The 13,118-nt window shown below is 47.5% G+C and overlaps 1 protein-coding gene across 4 annotated transcripts in view; it reads left to right on the top strand.

Annotated features, from left to right (window-relative positions):
* The first annotated feature begins 1,444 nt into the window (after positions 1-1,444).
* The window catches only part of PLS3 (plastin 3), a 66,110-nt gene continuing 54,436 nt past the window's right edge, over positions 1,445-13,118 (top strand). For 2 of the 4 annotated variants that reach the window (XM_083721032.1, XM_083721031.1), the window contains exon 1: positions 1,549-1,612. The gene's annotated coding sequence lies outside the window, so the exon portion shown is untranslated. Of the gene's footprint in view, positions 1,613-2,795; positions 2,975-13,118 lie in introns of all 4 variants that reach the window. The other 2 variants (XM_083721029.1, XM_083721030.1) reach the window with 2 other exon arrangements.

Genomic DNA, 13,118 nt, shown 5'->3' on the forward strand with positions numbered 1-13,118 from the left:
GGCTGCCTCCCAAGGTATAATCACAAAACTTGTTACGCGGGTTCCCAAAGTGGGGGTGGTAGTCTCCATTGACATTAGGGTGCCAGGTGCCATTTTGTTCAAAATGGTGAACCAAAATGAAACCTTGGCATGACTTCATGCTTTCAGCATGATGGGCCCAAACTCACAAATTGCACTGGCCATTTGAAAATTGCAATATTTTTGGTTTCTACAAATTCCCCAGGCAACACCAGGCACTCCCCACTCATCTAATCTAATTGCATAAACCTAAAGCTTTAATCCACAAACTACTGATAGTTCTGCAAGACAGGGGAGACCAACAAACAATGCTGTTCCACTCTGTGGTGTGGCAGGCAGGGCACCTGTGGGGGAACTGCCTGAGGTGGCTGCTTCACCTTGCCTCATGGGTGTCCCAGCTCTGCTGGTCCAATGTCATACCAAAGCATTTTTTGCTTCTGGTTTAGTTTCTGAACCCTATGTGTATGGGCAGGTCTATGCCATATGAAACCTGCCTGCTGTAATAGAATTGCCTCAGTTCAAGACGTCATGCTTCTACCTTGCTTTGGTACCAACCTTTTGTTTTGTTTGGTGTTATGTTATAATATAATATTGAAATGGCAGTGTGGGAGAGGTTATGGAATGTAGTTTCCAGGGTACAAGTGGTCGCCCTGACTGATCTGAGCACCTTGTCCACATCCTTGAGCCTTACTAAAGGAAACTCATCCACCATAACTAGTCCTGTGCTCTGGACGCCCTTGAGATTCATCTGCTGTAACAGCAAGGTCAAGTTCCAGGGGGATGCAAATGACTTTGTCCTCAAAATGCTTTGCAAACAAGTCACAGCGAGCTGCTGTTGGTTCTGTTCTTTCAGGCCAGACTGTAAAAGGCCCTGTACTACCCCAGAAAAGCCCATAGTGCTGACATGTGCAGTGGAATTAAATAAATAAATTAAATTAAATTAAATAAATTAAATAAAAAATCCAGTTTAGCAGTCATGTGCATCTCATGCACACATATCCCATGTTTGTTTCACATGCCACACAGACCCCTATAAACAGCTGCAAACGGCAAATATGCACACCTACATGATCTTCATATGCATCAGAACATAGATACAGGAGACATACAGGGAAAACTTCCTTGTGACAGAAATACTTAAAGCGTGTTTAATTTTAAAATCATGCCTCATTTTAACATGCAATTGCATTTAGCATATATTGTTTGCAGCGCCTGATGATTCCCAAGGGGTCAGTCCGTGAAACTAACTCATCCGGGCTCGGCTCCCTCAGCTTCAGAGTCACCGCTAAGAGTTGAGCAACCACTAATTCTACCTGGGCGGGCAGGCCTCCCTCCAATCCCCGCCTTTGGAGAGTAACAGACATTCCTTGCCACCGAATCGCCTCCCGGATCGGCCTTGATGTGCGGGCGCTCGGCCCAATCCTTCCTCGGCTGAGGGGCGGACCACGGCGCTTGAAGAGCGGGTGGGGGAGCGGGAGGGCCGAGCGATGCTCCTGGGCTGGGGAGGTGTCTAGGGAGCTGGGAAGCGCCCGCGGTGCCAGTCGGAGAGCAGAGCGCGAGCGAAAGAGGCAGTCGGAGAGCGTAACGCACAACTGTGAGTGTCCCCGCGAGCGAGCGAGGCCGGGGGTGGGGTCGCGCTCGGGGGCTCCTTTGGCGCTGCAACTTTCCCGCCGGCCGCTTCTGGCAGAACTTGGGGAGCCTTTCCGCCCCACCTCCCGCAAGCGAAGCGCACGTGCCTTTATTAGTGGCGCCTGCCTCAGCTTCGCCCGCCCTGCTTCCTTCGGGCCACTGGCCAGGAGGCCGGACTGGGCAGCAAGAGCGAGGCCAGCTGGGAGGATGGCCTGCTGTAGGCGGGGGTGGGGTGCTCTCCGGACTCTTCCAGGGGGCTGCTGCAGGGCAGGGGGCTTGGGGCTTGCTCCTAAGAGAAATTCTCCAAGGTAATGCCGCCAAAGCACTCTTGATCCTTGGGTTGGTTGGGGCGGCGGCGGTGGTCATGCTTTCCCCAGAAAGGAAAAATGCTCCTCAGTGTGTGTGTGTGTGTGTGTGTGTGAGAGAGAGAGAGAGAGAGAGAGAGAGAGAGAGAGAGAGAGACGGACTGACCAGGACTGCTGCAGTATGCAACGGGGACTCTAAGCTCGATGGCTTTGAAAGGGCGCGTGGGTGTAAGAGAAATTAGTGCCGGAAGCGGGTGGTTGGTCAGTCGCCGGCAATTATTTGCGGTGGCTGCGCGGGGCTTCCATGTTCAGGGGCAGTCTACCTCTGGATACTTTGACCAGATGGGCCCGTAGACCAAGTCAGCGCTTCCTGTGTCCTAACGCGTTTCCACTGCAAGACTGCCGTTTGCAAGGGCTCTGGGAACATGCCGGGAGTGTCTGTACGTCCCTTTCCAAAAGGGCCTTTCAGACTACCAAACTTGTCGCACGTGCTTGAGAAAAGGGGGGGGGGCGTTGTTTCCTAGTTCCCATCTATGCAATGGAAAACTAGTGTGGATGCTCATTGCTCCTGACCACTTCCATGTGGGTTGCATGTTCAGTACTAAGTGCATGTGAAGCAGCATGAAGCGTGTTGGGAGAGGAGCTCACTCGCCCCCGCCCCTCATTTCCCCCCAGGTTATCTGCTGTTCTTTATGGGCACTCCCACAGCACACATTTCCACTAGCCGTGACAGGCTACCAGGCAGAGCTCTTAGCATTGCAGGTTCTTTGGGGGAGGTGGAATAATGTGCTTTAAAGAACTGGTGCAGATGTGAGCACGCCTGCTCTTGCCTTTCTTCCGCAGCTGGCTCCTTGGCCCCACCCTTTGCAAGACCTGCATGGGTGGCTACTCATCTCACTCTTACAGCAGCCCAGTGGAGGCTACACTAGACAGAGAGGGAGTGGGAGAGAGAGCCTCTTGTAGCATCACATAGCTTAGCACACTGGACTCTTGCTTCTGATTCGCTTGCTGCTGATTCTCAGGTGAGTGGAAAGTTACAAGCTGCCCTGCTTCCAGCCATAGGCAGGTAGTGCCTCTGCCTTTCCAACCTGCTTGGTTCTACCACTGAGAAATGTAGTGCACAGGGCAAATGCTGGCTGTAAGGTTAATTTTTGGGCCCTCTGTTCAACGGACATAAAAGCAGCTTGCAACAGCTTGCACGTGGGCACGCTAAACTGCCTGGCTGCATGTGGCCTTCCGCCTGCTGCCATTCAAGGGGTGGGTGTGAGCTGCAAACCTTTTTGAGTGAATTGCAGACCTTTCACATGTCCCAGTGACTAACTGGACTGAGCTGCGTGACTCCTTGACTTTTCCTATGTTCACCAATCTCTGTGTGTGAGAGACACATTCCAAAACTCGCCTTTCTTCTGCTTTTCCCCCCATCTCAACTTGCAAGTGGCTCCATATTCCCTGGGGGAAGTGCTGAATGGGGAAGAGCATTGCAATGCACTTCGCAGCTGCTCCATTTCCAGGCTGTCCAGAGAGAGGCAGAGTGTCTGTCAGGAGCCTCCTCACCTTCCTCTTCCCTTCTTCAGCTTCAGCCAGAGCACCCTTTGAGTTTCAAATGCCTGGTTTGATTCTTGGGATCTCCCCTTCACTTCCCTTCATGTGCCACACTTGATCAAAGGCCCCCACTCACGAATAGGCAGGTATGTCCCCCAGAGAAATGGATGTACTTTCTCTTGACTTGACTTACCTATCATTTCTGACGGGAAAGCCCTGCCCTCGTGTGTGCCTTGGCATCAAAGCACGTGCTGCTGTAATCCTCAAGTGGACATCAGGTATTTTCAACACGCCTTGTTCCATGCTTTGGCCATGTACACACCATAGACTTAAAGCATATTTGATGCAAACTTCCCCTCCCCCCCGATCCTGGGAACCGCAATTTAACCATTGTGGAATTGCATTGTGCAGCAGCCTTTAAAAGAAAAACCAGGGACGCGGGTGGCGCTGTGGGTTAAATCACAGAGCCTAGTGCTTGCCGATACGCAGGTGGTGCTGTGGGTGAAACCACAGAGCCTAGGGCTTGCCGATCAGAAGGTCGGCGGTTCAAATCCCCGTGACAGGGTGAGCTCCCATTGCTCGGTCCCTGCTCCTGCCAACCTAGAAGTTCAAAAGCACGTCAAAGCGCAAGTAGATAAATAGGTAGCGCTCTGGCGGGAAGGTAAATGGCATTTCCGTGCGCTGCTCTGGTTCGCCAGAAGCGGCTTAGTCCTGCTGGCCACATGACTTGGAAGCTGTACGCTGGCTCCCTCGGCCAATAAAGCAAGATGAGTGCTGCAACCCCAGAGTTATCCGCAACTGGACCTAATGGTCAGGGGTCCCTTTACCTTTACCTTAAAAGAAAAACCACCTACAGTTCACAGGATTCTGCTGGGGAAATAATGTGCCTCAAATGTGGTGTGAAAACAGGTGTAGCCTTACTATGCTGAAGTTTCTAATTTGTTGGTGTCACCCCAAGTTCGTTGCAGTTGTTATCTGAGGTTAGCACACATTTATGACTCTTGTGAACTGGGTTGTGGGGGGGGGGGAATGTTGTGGATTTCAAAGGGGGCAGGCCATGGAGGCACACAGAAACTTGCTTTGGGGCTCAGGGACATATAAGACTTTAGAAACAAACAAGTTTTCTAATTGTGTTGTGTTTTGAATTTCTGTGGTATTAAGGAACTAATTTCAGCATCACGCCTGAGTTCTTTGTGATAATGGTCTCATCCACAGCATACCTTTTTTAAAAAATCATATTTCACTTTAGGTAAAAGGTAAAGGACCACTGGACGGTTAAGTCCAGTCAAAGGCAACTATGGGGTTGTGGCACTCATATCGCCTCAGGCTGAAGAAGCTGGTGTTTGTCCGCAGACAGCTTTCTGGGTCATGTGGCCAACAAGACTAAACTGCTTCTGGTGCAACAGGACACCATGACAAGCGCCAGAGCCCACAGAAACACCATTTATTCCACTAACAGTCATGGCTGCTCCCGAAAGAATCCTGAGAACTGTAGTACGTTGAGGGGCGCCAAGAGTTGTTAGGAGACCCCTTATGCGGCTACCTATGCTTAGCACCATTAACACGCTACAGTTCCCAAGACACTTGGAGGAAGTCTTGTAACTGTTAAAGTGGTGTAACAATGCCTTGAATGTGTTAATCACAACAGATGTGACCAATGCTGATTGAGACATTTCATCTGGATTCCCAAGTTTGGTTTGCTGGTCATCTTTTTAAAAGGCTGTTTGTATTATTGGGAGCAAGTCACTGACAAAAGAACTTGGCAGCGTTTGCAAAAACTCTTGACACAGTGGCACACGCCTTCCTTGCATCCGGTTTGGATTACTGTAATGGACTCTGCATGGGGCTGCCTTTGGAAAAGAGCTTAGAAACTCCAGCCGGCTTAAACAGCTGCTGCCAAATTGGTGACTGGGAGCTTATACGACTCCCTTGTTACAGCAGATCCACCGGCTCCCAGCCTGTTTCCAAGTGCAATTCTAACTGCTGGTTAATACTTATAAAGCCATTAGGTGCAGGCTGTCTGAAGGACCATTTTCTCCCATACAAACCTGCCCAGGCTCTGGGATCTTCAGGGAAGAACCATCTCTCAGTCCCACCACCCTCAGAGACCCACTTGGTAAGGACGTGAGAGAGGGCCTTCTTGGTGGCTGCTCCCAGACTTCGCAACTCCCTTTCTAGAGAAGCCAGACTGGCTCCCTCCTTGTTGTCCTTCTGCTGACAGGTAAAGCCTGTTTCATTCTGTCAGGCTCTTGGGAACTGACTGCATTTTTTTAAAAAAAGGAAAGGGCTTTTAACAGTTCTCTGCTGTTTTTATTATCAGGATTTTAATAGATTAGTGTTTTTTTTAACTAGTAAGTTTTAATTAATTAATTAATTAATTGGTGTAAACCTTCTTGCGTTCCAGTCAGGGCAAAAGGTGGCATGCAGATAACACAAACAACTCTGGTACTTGTGGTGCAATATGACTTAGTGGTTGCTGTACCATAAACCTGAAATACCCTCTGTCTACCTTCTTGCCCCCCTCCTTCCTTGCCTCCCCTGCAACTCCAAAAGTGCTGCCTCTGCCCCTGCAAGAGTGTGGACATGAAACTGCTGCCACCTCTTTTTTAACATCATGCCTCTCCTCTCCTCTTCCACTAGGGATGCATCAAACCTTTTGTGTTAATACTTGCGACTATAACAGTTTTTTGTAAAGTCAAATCTTAAATCTATTGCCTTTTTGTGTGTGTGTGTGTGTGTGTATAGCAAATCCATTAGAACATAAATGTCTTGCTGGATCCATCCAAACTAGTCCAGCGTCTTGTTCTCATAGTGGCCAGCCAGATCCCTATGGAAAGCAAACATGGAGGACCTCCGCGCAACAGCAGTTCAAACAACAGCGGAGGGAGAACAAAGCCACTAAGCAAGTAGCCATTAATAGCCTTCTCCTCCATGAATTTATTTAAATCCCCTTTTAAAGCCACCCAAATTGGTGGCCCTCACTGCTTCCTGTGGGAGGGAGTTCCACAGTTCTGCCACGCACTGCATGGAGAAGGACTTCCTTTCACCTCTCCTGAACCTTCCAACCTTCAGCTTCATGGGATGTCCACAAGTCCTAATGCTATGAGTGGGGGAGGAAAACTTCTTCTTTTGCACAAACCTCAACTTGATTTTTTTTGTTGCTCTTTCCCTCTCCTTTCCCCCCATCCATTCCTTCACAGGGTCCTATTTTACTATCATGCCCTGATATCCACATTCCTTGCTGGAAGGCACCACACACCTCATCAACCTTTTTGGGGGGTTGCTGGGGGGCAGTTTGTGGCATAACCGAAGGACGCCGCCCCCCCAAGCCAACCATGCCTTCTCCACCAGTAATTGGAGGAGGGGGTGTATATTCACTCTGACAAATAACCTCCCACTGAACTGACACAGCAGGAGGAGAGAAAAGGAAGATTTAGCCTCCAGGCTGAAGCCTGGCTGCAATGAAGATGCACATCCTGGGAGGCCTCCTTGCATCCCTTTCCTCTCAAAGCACATGTGGCTCTTATTAAACTAAAGCACTCTTTTTTTAAAAAATTGAGAAGCCCTCACCCCAGCATGCTTTGTCTCAACTTCTTCCTCAAACTGGGGGTTTCTGCTCCTGCCATGGGGCCCCTCATTTGGAGATAACTGCACTTCTGCCAGATAAAGTCTTCTCTGAATGGGCTGATTCATTAAGATGAATTGGCTTGCAATGGGTCTGGCTGCTCAAGGCTCCCTGGGGCAGTGACTCCAATAGATACTTGCTTTGTTGAGCCTTTACTGCTGCAAAGGGAAGCACTCCTGGGCATCCATGTGGTGGTGACCCTTCTGATTTTCACTTAGCAGCTCAGAAGCATCATTGATTCATTATTATCTTTTTAGAATGGTGGTAGTGCTTTTTTATTGGAGAGAATGCGCAGCCACACCCTAGCTCCAAGATGACTGTTCTATTAGCAAAGACAGATCTGTGCGCTAGACAATTTCTCAGACTGGCGTCTCTATCTCTCCACCCCGTCCCCCAGTTTTAAGAAGGCATTGAAAGCATCTCTGACTTTCCTGTCAAATGCCAAAACTGGCACAGTTTCAGAGACATTATACGCTTAAGGTTAGATGCTGAGCTTGTGATGAAGATAAAAACTAGTTCGTTTCAGGTACTGAGCTGATGGGGTTGTATATCAAAACATTGAAATATGAAATTAAGCATTCTTTACAGCAGGTTGAAAAGTCCTCTGGGAAATTTGCTACCTGTGTTTTAGAACTTTCATTCTTTACTCTCCCCAACCCCAGAGTATTATTTATATATCCCCAAGCAAACACCACTGAATTACAAGATCAAGTTGCTGTTATATCTTGCATAATCCCAGTGGAATGTGGATGTGCAACCCAAACTCAGCTTCCTGTTGTTTTTTTGTGGGCTTTTCTTCCTCTTTTCTGCAGATAAAGGCTATTAAGTGCAACAGATGTCACAGGTTTTTAACATTTTGGAGGCAAGAATCAGATCTGTTTTCTCACATTTGAAATAACACACCGAGAGAATTGTCAGTATAAAAGCAAAGGTCACCATAGATATTACGACTGCAGAGAATTCAGTGCAGAGAATCTTAAAAGTTTCAGTACAGAGACTGCCTCAAGGAAAACAACATCAGAGAAACTCAAGCCTATAATTGTAGGCAAGGATGTGGAACCTGTGGCTCTTCAGATGTTGGGATTACAGTTCCAATAATCCTTGAGTCCATTGGACATACTGTCTGAGGCAGTTGGGTGTTGGAATCCAGTAACATCTGGAGGGCCAAAGATTCCTCTATCCGTGATCTTGGGGCATCTGTAGCTCTCTGTATGTCAAGACATAACCGGTTTCCTCTCTGTGCTCAGGGGATTGCTCCATTCACTCAGTGAAGAAGCTTAGTCGGTACAGCATGGGACTTTTGGATCTCAGATGGATCTTTTAGATGGGAGCCAGGGATGCTGCTACTTGTAACAAAGCTTTTAGATTAAGTCTGGAGGCTGAAATCTTGTTCTCCATTCTCATGTATAAATTAAACTTGCAAATGAACGCTGACAGGATTCTGCCCAATACTGCTTTGCTATTAACAGATGGAGGAGCCATTACTGCATTGAAGCATTGGTTTAGGAATGATTGTGCATAGTGAATGATGTGCATAATTCGAAGGATGCATGTCAGATTCCTACAGCAGTTCTATAGCCCCCTCTGCTCTATACTGTTAAAGCAGTATCATGGTGTCCCACAAAGAATTCTGGGAGCTGTGGTTCATTGAGGGTGCTGAGGCCCCTATTCCTCTCGCAGAGCTAGTTTCCAGATAATTTTAATGATCAATCCTTTTTCCCAGGGAACTCAAGGAATTGTAGCTTTGTGAGGGGAATAGGAGTCTCCTAACAACTCTCAGCGCACTTAATAAACTACAACTCCCAGGATTCTTTGGGTGGGGAAAAGCCATGGCTGTTTAAAGTGGGATGCTTCTTTAAAGTTCAGCTAACCAGTGATCAGTAGAGGTATGGGTTGGAGGGCAGGCAGGCTGCATGGGAGCCCCATGTATGAAGACTGGGAGCTGAACATAGCATTTGAAATATACCATCTCAGGTAGTTTTTATTTATTTATTAGCTTTATATACCACCCTTTGTCATAAGATCTCATGGTGGTTGACAGAATAAAGCAGATAATAAAAGCAAGTAAATAATTAAAAGCAAAACAGCAAAACAATAACCCCCACTTCCCACAGACATATTTGAAAAGCTGTAGAATATTAAAAAGCCCAAGGCATAGTTGAAGAGGAATGTTTTTGCCTGGCACCTAAAATATATATAATAAAGATGCCAGGCGAACTTCCCTGGGGAGCCACCGCAGAGAAAGCCCGTTCTGATGCTGTCAGCCTCTGGAGCTCACGAGGAGGTACATGAAGAAGGCCCTCAGATGATGAACAGAGTCTGAGACGGTTAATATTGGGAGAGATTGTCCTTGTGGCAAAAAATAGTGGTCCTATGCAGTTCCTCATTCCTTATTGACAAAAATCAAATGTGGAATATCAGAGGATATTGTAAAATGCAGCTAAGGCTGAAAACATTTTCCTGTCTTCTTGGTGTTTTTAAGAGAACCTATGGAAAACTTGTAATTATAAAGAAGAGTCAAATTGTCCCATTAGTCAGTCAATGAGTGGGCTTTAAAAGGGCCACTGACTTCACTTTGGAGGACACAACCACCTGACTTAAACATGAAATACCCCCTTGCAAAAATTTTGTGTTTTCTGCTCAGACCCACACCATATATTTTAGAGCTTATGGCTGGGAACTTGAGTTTACCCCCACAGAGCCACAGTTTCCAACAAATTACAGGTCCCAGGATTCTTTGGGGAAAGCCATGTGTTTTAAATGTTTGGTGTGGATGTGACCTCATTTGCACCTGGGGTAAGTTGGGCGCTAGAGTTGCAGAACTGTAGAACCTCCCAGTCCTCCCCCCGCTGCTGGTCCTCCTCCTCCTCTCTCTCTTCCTCGCTCCCTCTCTCTGGAATTGTGAATGTAGCTGTAAGCCAAGGAGCAGGAAGTGCAGAGTTTTCATTTTGCTGCATTCTGGCTGTTGATTCAACTGAGCATTTAATTTCCTTTACAGGAGCCAAGGTGCTCATATGAAAGGGGGTTATGCTACATTTCTTTCAAACTCCCTTCCTGTCGCCTCTGAAAGGATCTGTCTGCTACTATGGCAGCTTCCAGAAGCTCTGTGTCTGCGTTTGCACATGTGTGTTTCTGTGAGTGTTCACATTGCAAACAGCTGTATAAAGAATCTGGAACTTCAGGCCACACAAGAATGACTATACTGCAGTGTTTACAGGAATGTTGGTTCAAATCCTACCACCGCCACTGCTGCCCCAAACTTTAAAGCTCACATGCTTTGGGGAAAGGCAGTAACTTGGCCTGACCAGCTTCAAAGGATTGTTGTGAGGCTATGATGTCACTGCGAGGTTGTAGTGCAAATTCAGCCAATTAATTGGCACCAAAGCCTCTTATTTATTTATTTAGAGCATTTTTTAACCCTGCTCATCTGCCAAAACTGTTCATACAGCAGCTTCAATGCAGCAAATTAAAATAAGACAGCCTTTTTTCGTAGAAGAGTCCCTTTGGGCAGATGCACGCATTTACAAAGCTGTCAACAAATCGTGGCCAGTTTTATTGAGTATGATATAATGCTTCTTCCAAGCCTAATTTCACAGAGGGGAGGCGGCCCTTCAAATATCAAGGAAGGCATCTTAAGGGTGCATGTTATTGACCATGTCAAAAGACATGGCACAAAAGGGAAAAGGGATGGGGAGAGAAAGGTTGGCAAGCAACCCCAAGCACCAGTTCTTAAAGGAAAATAAGCAATTCTCACAATGTTGCAGCTTGCAGTTTTCTGCTTTCTTTCCAATGTACAGTGGTACCTCGGGTTAAGTACTTAATTCGTTCCGGAGGTCCGTACTTAACCTGAAACTGTTCTTAACCTAAAGCACCACTTTAGCTAATGGGGCCTCCTGCTGCCGCCGCGCCACTGGAGCACAATTTCTGTTCTCATCCTGAAGCAAAGTTCTTAATCAGAAGCACTATTTCTGGGTAAGTGGAGCCAGTAAACTGAAGTGTATGTAACCTGAAGCATATGTAACCCGAGGTACCACTGTATGTTCATTTCAGTGGGATCTCCAGGGCAGTGTTAGAAAATAGCCGTTCTGCAACTGGTGCGGTCCAGTTGTGACAACATGGAGCTCTCTGGATGCCAGGATGGCGACTGGGAAAGCCAAATGCCACTTGGAGAAGGATCTGAAATATTTTCCTTGGAGCTTGAGTTTGTTTTATACAGTGGTACCTCTGGTTACGTACTTAATTCATTCCGGAGGTTCATTCTTAACCTGAAACTGTTCTTTACCAGAGTTACCACTTTAGCTAATGGGGGCTGCCGCTGCCACTGTGCCGCCAGAGCACGATTTCTGTTCTCATCCTAAAGCAAAGTTTTTAACCCGAGCTACTATTTCTGCGTTAGCGGAGTCTGTAACCTGAAGCATATGTAACCTGAGGTACCACTGTACTGGATTGTTTTATTTGATGTTTAAATGTGCTGCAAACCACTTTGAGATTTGTTCTTCAAAATATAAAGTGGCATAGAAGTGAGATGAGCAATAATAATAATAATAATAATACCCCACTGCAGAAAAGCACCTGTGCATTGTTGCAACTGTACTATTTGGCAATTAGATTATATACCAGAGTATCTAACACCGATGTAGGGTGAACAGATGTAATAAATGAATCTTCTGGGAACTGCTTTGCTCCGTGGGTCTTGCAAGAGTGAGGGGCACCTGTTCAAATGTAACTTTTGCCCAGCTCTGAAATCCTTAGCACACATTGCGGGATGATGCTCAGTATGCATAGCAGTTGTCTGCCCATATGTTTCATAAATCCTCAGCTCCACAGGGTGAGCCTAGCTCCCTGGCTTGACTCTACACGAGGAGTTCTCTTCCCATGCGTCCCTTTCGAGCAAATGGTCCCAGAAGTTAGCCTCTTTCCCCTCCCCTCAGCAAATGTTGCAGACAGCTGCTTTGTGATATACATGTGTCAAGAACCCGCAACACACGCTACCCAGCAGCATATGCTAGCTTGCATTCTTTCTACACCATCTCTGCAGTAGTGTTCGCAAATGATTAATCTGGAAGACATGAGGCTCTGAATTAGTAACTCGGAATGCTGCAGAACTCCAGGAACATTGGAGACGGCAGACTTAAAAAGATGTAAAGGCCCCTATCCACTGAGCCTGCGAATGAGTATTTTATGCAGGTAGAGTAGTCTTGTTTCACTTTACCTTTAGCCTTCACATCCTTGAGAAGTGAAAGCTAAATCAGTGGCTTCTGGCCACGATGGCTATGCTCTGTCTCCATGGTTCGAGGTAACATGATTCCCAATACCAGTTTCTGGAAACCACAAGAGGGGAGAGGGCTCTTGTGCTCTGGTCCTGCTTGCAGGCTTCCCATAAAGAACATCTTCTTGGCCACTGTGAGAACAGGGTGTTGCAGTAGAGGGGCCTTTGGTCTGATTCAGCAGGGCTACTCTTACATTCTAACTAGGGATGGGTGATACTAGGTTCTCAACATTGTGATGTATCACCAGCTGAGCATCATGATGATGTTGAAAAGGAAGAAGCACTGGTCCTCGTCCTGCGAGGCACCAGGGTGAAAGTGCTACCACCCCTGCTGCTGCTGCTGCTGCCAGCATGCGGAGGGAGGAAGAAGGGGCACTGGCCCCACAAGGCCAGCATGCGGAGGGAGGAAGAAGGGGCACTGGCCCCACAAGGCCAGCATGCGGAGGGAGGAAGAAGGGGCACTGGCCCCACAAGGCCAGCATGCGGAGGGAGGATGGCACAAGGCACCAGGCAGAGCAGGAGGAAGGAGGCAACCTGCCCGCTTGGCTGGAGAAGCAAGTCTAGGCGCCAGCTGACTGGCAAGCGAGATACCTGCAATATCTTTTGAAGTTTTGCACACCGTTCAGGTGCTGCTGCTGAATACTTTTAAAAAATGAGTTGGTCTGGCATGTAGCCAGTAAGAATTCTGGTGGGCCAGTTGCTTTTATGGGCTTTTTGAAAAGCTTACTCA

This window comes from Podarcis gaigeae (assembly GCF_964106915.1).
Source record: "Podarcis gaigeae genome assembly, chromosome: Z".
NCBI lineage: Eukaryota > Metazoa > Chordata > Lepidosauria > Squamata > Lacertidae > Podarcis > Podarcis gaigeae.